This window comes from Ambystoma mexicanum, chromosome 1q (assembly GCF_040938575.1).
Source record: "Ambystoma mexicanum isolate Mex_15411 chromosome 1q, UKY_AmexF1_1, whole genome shotgun sequence".
In the NCBI taxonomy this organism is placed as follows: domain Eukaryota; kingdom Metazoa; phylum Chordata; class Amphibia; order Caudata; family Ambystomatidae; genus Ambystoma; species Ambystoma mexicanum.
In genome coordinates this window covers 942,779,274-942,793,180 of record NC_090922.1, presented here as the reverse complement: position 1 = coordinate 942,793,180, position 13,907 = coordinate 942,779,274, and the positions used below count along the sequence as shown (strand labels likewise).

General features: G+C 40.4%; 1 pseudogene; it reads left to right on the top strand.

The window, feature by feature from the left end:
• The first annotated feature begins 555 nt into the window (after positions 1–555).
• LOC138559610 (AP-1 complex subunit beta-1-like) lies at positions 556–2,516 on the top strand (annotated as a pseudogene).
• Positions 2,517–13,907: the final 11,391 nt, after the last annotated feature.

Here is a 13,907-nt window from a genome sequence, read left to right as displayed (position 1 = left end):
ACAATCTTGGTTTCATCTCTATTTAGCTTTAATTTGTGCGCTTCCAGAAAATCCACAGCAAAGTTAAGCCCTTGATTCGGAACTGTGGGAGTAAGCGCCAGGATGACAGTATCATAAGCATACCTAGGCTACTGTATTCCTTATTAGCCAGTCTCAGCAAACACACCCATCATTATCTCTTGCAGAATCAAAATCTATCATAAAACGTATAAGGAGGAGTGAGATGAGCGGACAACCCTGTTTTACCCCCTATTGGTCGAAAGATCTACAAAAAGACTGTGTTATCACCTATTCCTCCATATCTCACCACTGTCCTAGTCTGGACATAACATAATTGAACCGATCTTAGTAAATTGGACGAGATCCCCAATGATAATATTTTTTTCCACTTTTGACATTGGAAGTCCTTTGCTCCTGCAATGTCACTTCTGGCGTTCAGATGACAGCCTATGCAGGGAGGGTGAGTGATCTGTCTTTGGAAATTGTTGTCCTCCGCGCAAGGAATGAGTCGTACCCCAGGGGGTACGCACAGAGCAGCAGAGCGTGAAAGCAGACATGTTGGACTCCAAGTACTTCACTACAACAAAGGAAGGTAAGATCTTTGAGCTCAAAGATGAGCTTGACAGCAAAAAATAAGAGAAGAAGAACGAGGCAGTCAAAATGGTGATTGCCTCTATGACCATTGAGAAAGATGTCATTGCCCTCTTTCCTGATGTTGTGAACTGTATGCAAACTGGTAACTTGGAATTGAAGAAACTGGGGAACTTGTACCTATTGAACCATGCCAAGAGTCATCCAGATATGGCCATGATGGCTGTCAACACATTTGTGAAGGACTGGGAGGATGCCAACTCCATTGATTTATGCTCTAGCAGTGCATACTATAGGATGCATTTAGTAAACAAAATCACTGAGTACCTATGTGAACTGTTGCAGAAATGCTTGGAAGATGATGATCCTTATGTGCGTAAAATGACGCTGTTTGTGTGCCCGAGCTACATGACATCAACACTCAGCTAGTGGAAGTCGAGAGTTTCTTGGACACACTCAAGGACCTCATTTCTGACTCCAATCCCATGGTTGCGGTGAATGCGGGTGCTGAATCCCACCCAAGCAGTAACCTGCTGGATCTGAACTGCTGACTGCCCTAAACGAGTCCACAAAATGGGGACAGATCTTTATTCTGGGCTGCCTGGCTAACTACACTCCGAAAGATGACTGTGAAGCCCAGAGCATCTGTGAACGTGTGACACCACAACTCTCTCATGCCAATTCTGCTGTGGTGGTCTCCGCAGTGAAGGTCCTGATGAAATTCATGGAAATGCTGCCCAAGGACCTAGACTATTACAGCACTCTGCTGAAGAAGCTGGCACCACCGCTGGTGACCCTGCTGTCTGCTGAACACAAGCTGCAATATGTGGCCCTCCGCAACATCAACTTTATCGTGCAGAAGAGGCCTGAGATCCTGAAGCATGAGATGAAGGTTTGTTTTGTGAAGTACAATGACCCCATCTATGGAAAGTTAGCAAAGTTGGATATTATGATCCGGGCCAATTACAACCCAGGCCAATATTGCTCAGGTTCTTGCTGAACTCAAGGGACATGCAACACAAGTTGATGTTGATTTTGTCCAGAAAGCTGTACGGGCCATTCATCATTGTGCCATCAAAGTGGAGCAATCAGCAGAACGCTGTGTCAGCACACTGCTAGACCTCATCTCGACCAAAGTCAACTATGTGGTTCAAGGAGCCATTATGGGAATCAAGGACGTTTTCCGCAAGTCTCCAAACAAGTACGAAAGTGTGATTGCTACACTTTCTGAGAACCTGGAGTCGCTGGATGACCTGGAGGCTCAGGCAGCCATTATCTGGATTGTTTGGGACTTTGCTGAGCGGATTGACAATGCTGATGGCTTTCATGATGAGAACACGCGGGTTCACTTGCAGTTACTTACATCCATCATGAAGCTATTCTTGAAGAAGCCCACCAAGATGAAGGAACTGGTGCAGCAGGTGCTGAGCCTCGCCGCACAGGACTTTGACAATCCCAATCTGAGAGACCTTGGCTACATCTTTTGGTGCTTGCTGTTCACAGATCCAGTGGCCGCCAAGGAGGTGGTGCTGGCAGAGAAACTGCTCATCTCTGAAGAGACTGACCTCATTGACCCCACTTTGCTAGAAGGACTGATCCCATTCTACCACAAGCCCCCCAGTGCTTTTGTTGAAGGCATCAGTGGTATCCTTCATAAAAGGCTGCCTCCTCGTTCTGGCTTCAATGAAAGCGCGGGGAGCCCAGAGGCCACTCCACCTATATCCCAAACCACAGAAAAACAGGCAGTTATCCTATCCCGCAGTGACCTCTTGGGTGACTTTTTGACTCTTGGCCATGGCCTTCCTTTCAGTGTTCCCCCGATGGCTGCATCATCTGTGCATTTGGGTGCAGTAGACCTCCTTGGAGGGGGTCTTGATAGTCTTTTAGGTGGTGATGTGGACAGAAGTCCTGCAAGTTATGAATGATTTTGCTATCCAGTTTAATCAGACCCGTTTGGGATTGGCACTTGCTCTCATGAAAATGGATCCTCTCAACAATCTCCAAGTGGCAGTGAAGAACAGCATTGATGTTTTCTACTTCAGTATGCTTTACCCTCTACACATACTGCTCGTGGAAGATAGAAAGATGGAGCGACAGATGTTCTTGGTCACCTGGAAAGACATACCCAATGAAAATGAAGCCCAGTTCCAGATCAAAAATTGTCCCTTCAACACAGACAATGTAGCCAACAAGCTCCAGGCCAATAACATCTTCACCATCACCAAGTGGAACGTGGAAGGCCAGGACATGCTCTACTTGTCCTGAAGCTCACAAGCGGCATCTGGATCCTTGCGGAATTGCACTTCCAGACCAGGAACCCAAACTACACGAATTTAGCGCTGTCTCTGAAGTGCAGAGCTCCAGCAGTTTCCTCCTGTGTTTCACGAGCATATGAAACCATATTAAAGAATTGAAGATCCACAAAGAACCTCTCTTGTGTTTGCTGCCCCATTGCTCTGTTAAGTACATGAATAGGGCATTTTTGATGATTCGACTGCGGGGAGTCAGACTTTGTGCATGTTTGTTTGTGTGTTTTCTAGTCCTAATGAAGGGCCAAATGCGGTCCGAGGACTTGCCAATCCCCATCCCACTCCCACAAACAAAGCGTTTTTGGGTAGAAAGATAAAATGCTAATGAGGAAAGCGCTTCCTTCTTTTTTAACATTGTCGCTCTCGTTTTCCTTTTTATTATCTGCCCTCTCTACCTGCTTCCTGAACTTAAATTTCACTCTGCACGTGCCTTGCAAACCTTCTTTTGTTTTTAACACTTTCTGTCACCCTTCTCAGGTTGTGATTAGCGAAAGCTTGTTACTGCCATCGTGCTTTTAAACATTATCAAATGTATGAAAAGAAATATGTGAGAGATGAGTCATATGTGCCTAAGTGGACTGGAATTACTTCAATTGAAGTAACTTTTCCCGGAGTTGACGCCTGGGGGATATTTTTCCTAATATGGTCCTTGTGTCTTTGCCTTCCACCCGCAGTAACACTAATATTGTTATTTTATTAAAGTCATTTTAATGAGCTCCCTCCTTCCCATCAATGTTGGTGTGCTTCTGCTTTCTCCTCCTCCTCCCTATAAAAAATAGATCAAGGATATATAATGTTTGTCTTTTCTTTCTTGTGTTTAAAAAATAACTGAACATATTGAATAAAGGTTTTCATTTCTCAGTCACAGAACATTCAACAGCACCAAACAGCCTCTAAACAGCAGAGAGTTCCATGACCCCAAAAAATATTGTTGCTCAGAATCACAGCGACCGGCCTGTAATTAAATCTTTAAGGAATATACGTTTACTTTTGTAGTGGCTTGCTCATTACACAGGAATGACATTGATCTAACTCCCCACCCGCTCCACCCCCACCGCCCCCTCACGCTCACTGTAACAATCCCACAATTGGCGACAAGAAGCTAGATGTTTTTATCTGAGTATTTGTGTTTTATTTACAATAATAAATCATAGAAAAAATTCAGGTGGCTCCCATAACACACAAGGGTGGGGAAGACACCTTTAAAACATTGCAAACAAATTCATACAACAATGCATATGAATACACTGCATCCTGCCTACTTTTGTCTAACAGTTTAATTTACCATAAAACATCTAGCATCCTTTACATGTTCACACAAATATGCATACGTATAAAAACAAATATGAATGGCTATTTCAGAAAATGTGCTCAGGTGTATTATTACCATTCACATTCAAATGCCATTTTCAAATAGGAACACAACGAATGCAAAAGAAACAACTGGCAATTATGATAAAAAAAGATATGATGAAAAGATTAGTGAAATATTCCATTGGGCTATGCAAAAGAATTTCTCTCACAGCATCATTGTATTTAAATAAATCAATAACATCCAATGTAAATGACGTCATTGTATTAGGAAGGACCACAACGGTTTCCATTTAAAGCATATAGACAGAGACATTGTAATGGACTTTAAATGAAAGGAAACATTTCTGATGATTTTGCATTCTTTTTAAAAAAGGAACAGAGGCTTGTGGGGAATGAACTACCTTGAAGGCAAGAATGTATTTTCGAATTACACTCCCTCCCTCCACCATTTTGTGTCCTTTGGGAGTTATTCTGCTTCATGACATTTAATTGATCAGGGCACTTTCAAACATGGCTGTTTAATTCCCCTGTCACTAAAATATGATCAAGAAACCCCACATACCAGGAGGCTCTGCACTTTCTAAAATGAGCTCAGGGAATGAATGAATGCACTTAGTTTTGAGTAGAGAAATAACCTCTTTTTTCAGAGTGCTATAGCTAAGGGAATTATATTTAAATAAAGTGGGCAGTAATTCACTTCCCATTTGCAGTGTGTTGAATCAAATCACATGAACATCACATGAACAGGATTATCCTCTGGGATGTATCAGGGTCTCGCTTTGGTTCATACTGTCCAAAGTTGAAATTGGGAAGGTACTAGGTATCCAGGACACCTGATCCTCCTCAGCTCCTTTGGATTGAGATCAGAAGTTGTTCCCTGCAATGGTCCCCTTCTGGCTCAGTTGGTAATCCTTTCTTGGTCCAGTCCTCATCCCCTTCTGCAAATGATGGCATAAGTTACTTCAGCCAAAATGGGTGTATGTCGGCAGGCAGTGAGAGAAACAATCCACCTCTTTTTTTCTCATGGCAACATCTCTTATTTACTAGGGTGAACCCCAACGTTATGGCATCATTTAACACTACATTTCAGATTGGATGAGTTCTGTAATTGTCTTCCTTCTCTTTCTCTCACACTCACACACACAAACACACACACACCAGCTCCTTACATCAGCCCATTGAAATTGTCATAAAGGGAAAGTATCAGCTGCAAACTAGCCCCCCTCTGGAGCGAGGAGTGACACTGAGCTGAAAAATTAATGTTTGGTATAATTCATTACATGGACATGTTATGTTGGAGAAAATAGCATATACAGATTCATAAAAATATTCTGAATCCACTGTATAAATTATGTGTCTGTCACATTGTGCACAGTTGATTTTTACATATATATGGAGTACACAATTACATGTATATTTGTTATATGTATTTGATTCTCTTTTTTTCAGCATAATTCATGTCTCCAAATGTTCTTTCAGTAGCACAAATACTTCAAAAACGACACTTGAAAATCTAGTTCCAATTGAAACTTGTCCTGCTGCACATGTTAAAGTCTAATGTTACTATACATTAACTGAAGGGCTGATTTAAGGGAGGATTGTTATCAATAGCCTGCATCTGCTGATAATAAGTCCATTTAACTTGGCACAATAATCGTGTAATGATCTATTCTTTATTAACTAAGACCTAATGGAACAGGTGCATGTTCTTCATCAGAGACATATTCCTTTCTAAGGTGAAGGGTTACATCTCTAGGCATCTGTTTCTCAAAATGCATGACATTCATTAAACATAGCATTCATAATCTTTTTGATTATTTTAGAAAAATAACACCACCGGGAGTTTGGTTTTAAGGGTAAAATACTTGCATTTGGATGTATTTTTGGTACATTTGGGACCAAGACCTTTTGTCATAAGAAAACACAGCTGTTCCATTAATCTTCCATGCATTGATTTAAGTGTCAGGCTAACAGAGTTGTAGACATTTTGGCTTTGTTTACCACTAACTAATCATAATCATATGTTTTGCACAAACATATGGTTTCATTTCAATTTAAGTTAACTAGATTTCAAAGCTGCATAAGGTGTATTCTATAACATGTAAAACAGAAAACATTCAATTTAAATCAATTTTTTACTTGTAATAGTAAACAATATGTTGGTATATTTACAGTTAACTATTATGCTGGTTGTGATTTAGAATGAGTGGTCTGATGTTATAAATATTCAACATTCAGACCAGCATTCCACATGTTCACTTAAACGGTCAAGGGCCAAGGCATTGGGTGTCTGAAAGATACGCCCCTTTCCTGGGTGTGCTCATGTCAGGTGCACTTGTAAGGGATGATGAGGCAAGGACAGCGACATGTCAGTTTATGCACATTCGTGAATATTTAGAAATGTTAGCAGCTAGGTGATCATAAGCTAATGCCACTTGATGCATCTTATTGTGGTGTATTGCGACCATCGGACGCATTTAAGAATTGTGTCCCTTTCTGAGTGCTTTCTCCTGCTACTGTGATGTCAAGACAGTTAATTATGAAATTCATAATCATTTGGCAAGATATCAGAGCAGTTGGATATGACTTTTTCAACATTTATCCATTCTCCACCATATACAATGCTGTTCCAGGGGTAAAGTGCAGGGGGTAAAAGGTGACACTCTAAAGGACATGCACAAAAAGAGATCATAGTTGTGTAGCTCTCAATGACTTTTGTATTCTACCTCAGCATTCCAAGTGACATCATAGACAACTTGATCATTGTGCCAGCTGTCTATCAGGTCACTCAGAAGCCCTCAGTGGAATATATCCCATTAGTTCATAACTGCAGATCTATAATTATATATGTAATCCTTCCTCACCTCCAGAAATATTTGGTCATGATTACTGCTTGTGGTAGTTTGACATTTGTGGGCTTCCTATTAGCCAGCTCAGTCTGTATGTATCGTAGAAGAAGAGTACATATGGGAACAGTCTCCCCACATGCCTAAGGTGTTGCTATGCTAACTACAGCTGCTGTTGACATATACGCTGCAGATCAGGTTTTACATGATCTGATTCCAGAGAGATTTAAAATCTTGAGTTTCAATCAGTCCAGGAGGAGCAAAGGAGTGCTTTACCCATCTTAATTCATTAAAGATCTTTGGAACACTTTTTGATATCAACAATATGTTGGCATTGGAACAAAGTAATCTATCATTGATGCTCTGCTTCCACCCACTACAGCAGAAATCTGGTTTCACCCTGCCATAGCTGGATTTACTTATGAGGAAGAATCTGGGTTCCCATTAGCACATCATCATTGGGGATTGTAATCTATGGGCTGACATTCCAAGTGGCAAAATGACCCCAGACTTTGATGTACTCATTTGTGGCCATTTAAACATGGTCCAAAACACCAGGGTGGTCATAATGCCAATCAACATTTTGCACACAAAAGGAAATCATGATATGCAGATTCAGCCACAGGTGTGGTCTGGCCATTTCCTTGTTAGGTCCAGGCCTTGTTTTCCTCCCATATTTTAGTCAATGTATTTCTCAAAGGTCCTTAATAAAAGAAGCCTAATGCATTGTGTTTCCATATCCAAATCCATTCAATACTTTTAGGACATGCATAACAGCAAAGGTCATTCAGAGGGCTGCAGGGCGAGCCTGGATTATTTAGCCCATACAGTCAACAACACAGCTAATGCAGCAGTCCCTTTTATGAAAGGTCAGCTCCAAACGTATTCAGTCTCCCATATTTTATGTAAAGTTGCAGGAGCTCCAACCAAATTAAAGACAAGTTGAGAGAAGCTGGAGGAAGTATTATGAAAGGCTAAGCTTATAACCCCAAAACCTAAGGATAATTCCTCTTGCATCAGTTAGGCTTAGCCAAGGCATGGTAGGTACCTTTGTGGTCAAAATCCAGCATTTAAGGGAGGACGTTGGTGTGACTGACAGGCGTGATGCCCATTCAAATGCATCACCCTCGATTTTAAATGACAATCCCATTCCCCTTTTTTGCTTAACCTCTGCCATTGAATTTACCATTACTCTGTAGTTCCAAAAGACGAAAACTACAGTGTCCATTATTGGCCTGTTCCCTAGGTGGATTTTATAACTTTATATTCATCAGAGTACCCCTTTTCTGACCGGCATTTTACACAATTCTCTGCAAGAGGGTTTTATTCTTGCTACTGGAGTGTTCAAGCTATTGTTAAAGAATCATAACCTTAACCGTAATATTCATTTCATTTATCACCCCATTACCATTCTTCCTTGCTAAAGGCCAGTTGTCGGAATCAGTAAAGCAATTTCAGTTTCAGATACAGGATCCTTTCTAGACAGGCTTTAGAACTTGGCATGGGACAGATTGCACACTGATAGAGGTTTGGGGAAACCTCTTGGCCGTGGCTGACTTTGGTATGGCATACCTATTGGTGCTTTTGGACCTCTCGCAACAATATTTACTTTTTGATCTTTTTGTCAGATTTGCCTGAGGTTGTGTGAGAAGACCTGGAGGCATTCAGGTGGTTAGAGTCATTCCTACAAAATGGGCTTCAGTGCTTTGCCTTGAGGGATATTTTCATCTTTGACACATCCACATGGAGCGTGCCTCCACATTGCATAAAATCATTTGATGTTGCACGTGGCCATATGTAGATGACCCCCAGACCTATCTGGCTATGGAAGACTGCCCAACTTCATTTATACAGCAATCCAGTTGCTTAGCAGATGAGAAGAAATGGTGCCATTGGTTACATATGGATGTGAATAAAATGGAAAGTATATTATTTATTATTTGGCAATGCTCCTATTGTAATAAAGCCCCTTGGCCATTATTGCCTACCTGACTTCATCCCTGAAAAGATTCAGGTGAAGAACAGAGTTAGGCATTTAGGAGTAACACTCAATGCTGGGATGACTGTAGCTGTGCAAGTGTAAGCATCTGTAAAAGCTGTCCTATTTTCAGCTTCACCGCTTGAAACACATCGTACATTACATCCAAAAAGAAGACAGGGCCAAGTCGAGCCTAGAGTATTGTAACTCCCTATATTCTGGGATTTTTTAGAGGCTGCTGCTTTGTCTACAAATGGTACAGAATGTGGCAGTCAGACTGGTGAATGACTCCTGGACCGGGACCATATATCTATCCTATGGAGGGCATTGCATTGGTGACCAAACAAGACTAGGGAGGTCTTGAATTTGGGCTGTTTAGTACATATCTGTCTCTATGCAGATCCACATATTTACTTGAAATGCAAGATTGCATTTTAAGTCCCCAGCCGCATGCTCCATTCTCAATGTAAATGTTGGTTCCAAGGACCCCTGCGAGATATGTGGATTAGGATTTTAAGAGTTTCTAGTCCAGTGACACATTTTGTAACAAAACATGATTCTTAACTATGGAGCTGGCATAACTTTTTTTTGTTTAATTTCTTTTTATTTTCAATTAACAACGTAAATACATACAACATACAAACATACGAACATTCAACTGGCATTTTGGCTTTTTCGGCGGATTCTGCCGTGGGGTCATCGTCTTAAAGTGTCCAACAGGAGCTGGCATAACTTTGTTTAAAAATGCAGCACTCAACAACAGGACATAATCACATCAATTACATATTTTTGATCATTGCTGGAAAGGACACACTGAAAATCAAATCACCAATGCTAAACCTTGTATGGGGGATTAAGGAGGTCACCATTCTCAAAAATATTCTACAGTTTATCTAGCAATAACAACTCTGTGCCTGCCTTGTATCATATTAAAAAAGATGGATGATTGCCAAATTTCACTGGGTAATAAGCATTTTTTTTAAATTTCACTATTGATGCCCTGACGAAAATCAACTAGTGAGAATAATTGTGATGACAGGTTCATGGTGGATGCTATTGATTTACATAGAGCATTACTAATAGCACCCGTAATGGGCGATAGGCAAATCAGGTTGCTTGGATCATCAACTTCAGCTAACGTTACAAGCCTGCACTTCAAGCAAACATTTGACTGCTCACACAATCACCCTTTCTCCCCTCTGTCTATCTTCTCCCATCTTGACCTTTCTTTTCCAGAGCTGCACCTTAGGTGCCCCCTTTGCCAACAGCAGCTCCCCTAGAAATATAACTGGAACAAACATTTTAAGCTCCCCTTCTATTTCTGATGATGTCCCGTATGACCAGAAATTGAATCAAATCAGGAAGAATAAAATAGATATAAGGTTTACAAATGAATTGATAACAAAAGATGAAGTGGATGTCTCTACATGCCACATCTAAGAACGCCATATATATATTTCCTCCCCAACATACATAAGGAAGCTTATGCATTCCCACATTTCAGCCCCATTTTAAGTGGAATAGGCAGTTAACAGAATATTTATCGCAACTTGTGAACCAGACACTAAATCATCTGGCCACACAGCAACCACACTATTTAAAAAATAGTACCACATTATTAAAAATGTCAAACATAGAATTGGGCCAAGAAGATTGTTGGAACTATATGTGGTAACTCTTTACACTTCTATACAGCGCAAATTAGGCATTAGAGCAGTAGACCACTACCTGAACCCAGAATCAGCCCGTTTAGTTGCTAGAAGCAAAAATATTATAGAGCTGTTAGAATTTATATTCTCCAACTTTATTTTACATTTTATTGGGATTTGTTTCTACAAAAAATGGAGTTGGCATGGGCGCAATGTGTGCTCCATCAGTTCCTGATTTATTCATGTCCCATTCATGTTCTATTGTAAGAAGACACATTTAATGCCTTTTTTATAGAACAAATATAAAGATCATACCATACTTTGGACAAGATACATAGACAACGTTCTGCTATAATTTTCATTTCATATGGCTTTTATTTGACCAAAAATACATATTGTTACAATTATAGTAAAAGGAAGGATTCAATACATAGATAATAGAAAGGGCTGTGCATCATAGTACACCCTGGTATCTATAATATTGTACAGAGAGTGAATAAAACACATGTTCAACCTTACATAGGCCACTAGCTTACACTTCGCACAATGTGATGGCTGGGATTGCATACGTTCCAATCTATTATAAACATAAAAGAGCCAGAGTAATTCCATGATATCTTTACAAGTTAAAATTCAATTAAATAAAATGAATACTTTTAAAGGTCAGAATACACAGTGAGACCTTCTACAAATTGTGGCCAATCCTCACAAGGTGAGCAAAATAGCAAAACGTGCAATAATAGCTCTACGAGCAGCATCATAGGCTCAGGGGACCAGAACAATGTTATAATGTCTTCACAATAAGAACATTCAATAGATGAAATAAATAACTGACATATGAAATTCAAACATAAACAATAAGCAATATTCTGAGGTGTATGTAACCAATCATCACATAATGTACAAAGGTTGTAAAAGCGCTTTCTATAATCGTTTAGCAGCATCATAAGTGCAGGTAACTATAAAGTGCTTGTGCAATTAAACAAGATTAGCAGCATCATAAAGTGCAGGTAGCTATAAGGTGCTTGTGTGGTTACGCAAGGTAGCAGTTCAGTAATCAGGATTGGATTTAGTTGTTATTCAGATTGATAGTAGCAATTTGAGGTTATGTATTATCGCCACTTGAGGCAATTGAATTTTAATTCATAGATCCTCCAGCTTTTAGTATTTTTGCTCTTATGCACCAGGCCTGATGAATATAATTTGCTACAAAGAATACTATGTTTATAGCATTACAACATCTAAACAACAGAATAGCTTCACTTGTTTTGCGTATTCCATGTGCATTGCAAAATGTCTTCAAATATTTATTCCTAGCCACATGATAACCCTGACAGAAGAACAGAAAATGTACTATTCCCTTACTGAACCACACACCAAACATAAAAAATGTCCAGTGGGTTCCCACTTTCTGGTGCGATATGCCATGTTCAGTTGACCTAGCCTGAATTCATGTAGAGGCTGGGTGCAATGGGTGGGTTAACCATATCTAAATATTTTTCAAATCCTTTTGCCGGCTTACTGGACATATTTATGTATAACTCCTGTGGCCAGTCCAGTGCACACATTGAGCAATTCAATCTCAACAGCCTCCAGTGACATTCTCTTTAGTTTTTCCACATCAACCCTAATCATGCCCCAGGGGTTATACCATTGATCTTCAATATTAATTTACAACAGGGATTTTTTTTGACATATTTGAACCAGGGCCGTGATCTACCACTATCGATCTCCAGCATGTATATTAGTGCCTCATGATACATTTTTAGTTCAGGAGTTGTCCACAATCTAGGACAATAAACCACTGGCCTAAGTATGATATCACTATGGATTGACCTGAGACCCAATTCTGATAGAGAGAAATACCCGGACACACTATTGGCATCCCAAGCAATCGTTTAAGGAAGCATCTTTCAGAAAAGCCCAATTTATGACTTGTTGAGTGTCCCCAGATCTCCGCCCCATACTTGGCTTCATATATGGCCTGAGCAGCATACCTTGCGTGGGCTGGCGAGATGGTACCCATGCCATGGGCCAGAAAGTACCTCCATATTGGCCTGCCATATTTTCCCAATGTTACACTGATTTGAGTGTCTGTGAGGTCCAATTACCTTGGCCATTAAATCTTACCCCAAGGTAATCGTAACATCACCCTTGTTCAAGGGCTATCCCGTTGATATTCAATTCACATTTTTAAAACTTTTTCAATTTTAATCGAACAACCAATGATTTTGTTTTCCCTATGTTAATCTCAAAGTGGAGCTCCATACAGTTCTCAACAAAAGCTTCAAGCTTAGTGGCATCCCTCATGGATTTTGATAAAAGCACAGTGTCATCTGTGAATAGGAGTATTCGGATTGCTTCTTAACTATGTTTCGGCTGATATCAACATTTCACTGTGACATCCCATATTACTTCATCAATATATAGTACAATCAACAGTGGGGTGAGGGTGCATCCCTGCCTCACCCCCACTTGTCACTGTGAGGGTTGGGTTAATTCACCACCCAACCCCCATCGCACTAAAGCTCTATTGTTAGAATATAGTTTTATTATAATTTGCAAGAGGTTAATTGGTACCCCCCTCTTGGCCAAAATGGACCACAGCATCCCCTGTGACACACAGTCAAAAGCGTTTCTGAGATATATGAACACAGAATACACGTTCAGACCAATCAGGTACATATATTTATGCATGAGTAGATGTAGCCAGAATGCCTGGTCATAGTACTCGTTTTTGGACTAAACCCTGCCTGGAGGTGGTTGACCAGTTCTTCCTGTATAATGCATGCCTCAAGGTGCTCATAAATGATTCTTGTAAATAATTTCCCCACTCCATCTAATAGTGAGATTGGCCTAAAATGTCCGGGTTCCTCTCTCCCTCCTTTTTTGTATATGGGAATTATAGTCGCATTTTGCGGGGAGGGTTTCACCTTATTAAATGTAAGGATCACGTTATACAAATGTCATTCTATCAGTGCCCATACAGTTGATTCATCCTTGGCTAGATCAATAGGTATTAGGTCTGATCCGGGTGCTTTTCCCCACCTTTGGGATTGAATAGCATTAGTAAATTCCTGTGAAGTAATTTTAATTGGACCTGGGGTATTCCCTCTCTCCAAGCTCTACAATATGGTACCCTGGGTGTCAAAGGTAACCTCCATCCCATAGAGGTTCTGAAAGTGTTTCATCCAGGTGGTTGGGCTAATGTTAGCAGCCA